Here is a 3,358-nt window from a genome sequence, read left to right as displayed (position 1 = left end):
ATTACGCCAAATCTAAAAATTGCGGCATTTACTTCTGACCTTTGGACTTCTAGAGCTCAGGACAGCTACATCTCTTGGACTTTTCATGCTATTGACGAAAATTGGAGACTACATCACTGGACACCCCATATCCAACAGTTCCCAGGCAGACACACAAGTATCTTAATTGAAGGAAAGTTGGATTCTTTCTTAGAAGAACTAAATTTGCCTGCTGATTTACCAATGTAATGCGTGAACGACCAGGCAAGAAACATGAAACTTGCAGTCAAATTGTCAAAGCGCCTTGACCAATACTTGTGCAACAATCATATTTTGCAATGTGCAGTTCGAGACTCATTTGGAATGACTGCTGGAATGGATGATGCGTTGCAAACATGCAAAGATTTGGCTTCTTTAACTCACCAGTCAACAGTTGCAGCTGAGTTGCTTGAATCAGAATCAGACGCTGAAGGAATCAATTTTAGAAAGTTACGCCAATCTGTTGTTACAAGATGGAATAGTGAACTGGATTGCATGGCTTCTATCCTACATCTAAAGAGTGCAATTATCAGCTTATGTGCAAATGAAGATATTTTTTCTTCAAAGACCATCAGTGCATCACAAATCAATCGAGGGAGCAGTAGAAATTTTGGCACCTCTTAAAGAAGCTACAGAAACGTGGTCGGCTGAGTCTATTCCAACAATTAACACTGTCGCCAATTCTCTTTATTTAATCCATGACAAAATTGATCAATTTATTGAGACGGATGGAAAAAATGGCTACGGTGTCTTGTAAGCAAAAAACTTGAAAAGCTGCATTGAGGAAAGATTTCCTCTTTGTCACACTGGAAACTTATTGAGTGCTGCAGCAAACTACTTAAATCCAGCTTTAAAGGGACTTCACTTGAAGCTCTTCAAAAAATTTCAAACAACAAAAGAATGGTTAGCCTCACAGGTTAAGGATAATGTTGAGTGCCAACCTGTTGCCAGAGTCCTTTCAGCAGATTTGTCCCCTAATTCAAAACTGAAGCGCAAGTTAAACGTCAGACTTGAAACACAAGAGCCAACATCTGAACTGAATCCTATTTTGAGCGAAATGTGCCAGTATGAATATCTCCCTGATGACAAAAAAGACTTCCCGATTCTTGATTGGTGGAAATTGCATTCAAATACATTGCCAGAACTCTCTTCATTAGCTAGACAAATTTTAGCTATTCCAGCAAGTTCAACTAAATCAGAGAGAGTTTTTAGCTCAGGTGGAAATGTCGTCCGATCATCCAGACACAACTTACACCCAGAAAAAGTAGAACAAATCATCTTAATCAGAGAAAACATTGTCTTGTTGGAAAAGTTTGGCAAAAAAATTCTGAATTAATATTTGAAAAAGTTGTTTACATTTGACAAATGTAATTTGTGTCTATTTGTCAAAACCATGTTTACATTTTTTTTTTTACTTGGATTTTAATAAATTTGTTTTCAAAAATTGTTAAATTTCTCGTCTCGTCTCGTTAGTACTTCTCGGTCTCACGAGAAGTACTAACTTCTCGTCTCGGTCTCGTCTCGGTTTGAAAAAACATAGTCTTGCTCATGGTTAACAAGCGGATCGCGAGTCTCGTGCTACTCAGTTTTTTAAATTCCGTGGCTCTCCAGTCTGTCCAAATTACATAGTATTTTGATTTAAAACTATATTTAAAACATACTAAAACTGTAATCCTGAGGCTCTTTTTTTAAATTATTTAAGAAAGATTTATTTTCATTGTTTAAGGAAAAGCCTCTCAACTTAAAATAGGTTACCGACGCCTGGGTTGTATAATAGAGTATTTGTGAAATAGAAAACTATTTTAATTAATTCAGATAAGTTAAATTTACCCAATAAGTTAAATTTTTATAACGATTATTAAAAACCTTTGAAACAACGGTCAAAAGTTTAAAATACATAAATAAAAGATTCCATAAATAAAATTGTATTAAAAATAAGAACTTTTTATTTATTTAGAAATTATTTTCACAATGTTTAACCACGCGAAGTACTCAAAAATTATACATTTTTATTAAATTTTATTTTTACATGTACAACTAGCAATAAATTAGTTTTTAAATTAACAAAAAATGTCATCATATGTCCCATCGTAATAACATTTAGACATATTACAGTTCGTAAGACTTTTTATCCATTCTGAAGTGTACGCGTAAACCATTTCTTAGACAATGTTCTCTTTTTTTCTTCATCAGTTGGAAAAGAGAAGTTTTGATTTTGCAAAGTCTCTGTTCGGATTTGTACCATTGCATCTTGAAAAGATGAGAGTAATGTCATTGACCACATTCCAATACCATTATGAGACTTGTTTTTTTATAATTCTTCGACTTGATCGTAATTTTCTTTTTCTAAGTCTGCATACAACTCTTGCAAAGTTCCATTATGACACACTTCTATTTCTTGTTCTACCTCTGAAATAATTTCTGTAGAAACTGTGTTACTTGAAGCTGAGATGCCAGTCAATACAGCAGAGGTTGATGCAGTACTTGAAGAAGAAATTGGGTTTGAAGGAGTAACATTGGTATTTGTTGAAGCAACTACAAAATAAACAAATTATATATTTTTTATCAGTAATATCAAGTTTATTTTCACATTACCTTCTTTTTTACCTTCTAACAAATGTTGTTTTTTCACAAATGTTTCCATGAACGATTTGGATGAAGCATCTTCTTTTGCTCTTTTTGCAGCACTTTTTCTGTTTTGAGATCCACTGTTTTGAGATCCACTTGACTTTTCATTTTTAGAAATGATTTTTTCTCACTTCTTTATCTACTTTTGCAGTTTTGTTCTTCTATTCTTCAATTTACGCCATTTTGTTTGTTTTGATCGTAGTAAGCTTAATAAGCGAACCTCAAACCAGTTGAAATTGATCTCAGAATTGCCATACTATCAAACATACTCTTCATATAATAGTGAAAAAAATAATAGATTTTTAAAATAATTTTATTAAAAAAATTCTTCAAAAACTTTTTTTCTATCAATTGTCAATTTGGCGCCCGGGGCGGGGACCCTCTTTGCCCAACCCTAGATCCGCCTATGTGTGTGTGTATATATATATATATATATATATATATATATATATATATATATATATATATATATATATATATATATATATATATGTATATATATATATATATATATATATATATATATATATATATAACAAAATTTATGTAAATTTTGTAAAATTTTACACATAACAAGGGTTCCTATCAAGTGAACTTGATATTGAACATAAGTTGCCCATTCTAACACCTAGTGCAATAATGTTCGTTGTCTTAATGCCAACTTTCTAACTCGACTTTTTCTAACTTTCTTTTTAATATCCTTCATTCTTCT

Source organism: Hydra vulgaris, chromosome 01, assembly GCF_038396675.1.
Source record: "Hydra vulgaris chromosome 01, alternate assembly HydraT2T_AEP".
Taxonomy (NCBI): domain Eukaryota; kingdom Metazoa; phylum Cnidaria; class Hydrozoa; order Anthoathecata; family Hydridae; genus Hydra; species Hydra vulgaris.
This window is presented reverse-complemented; position numbering follows the sequence as displayed.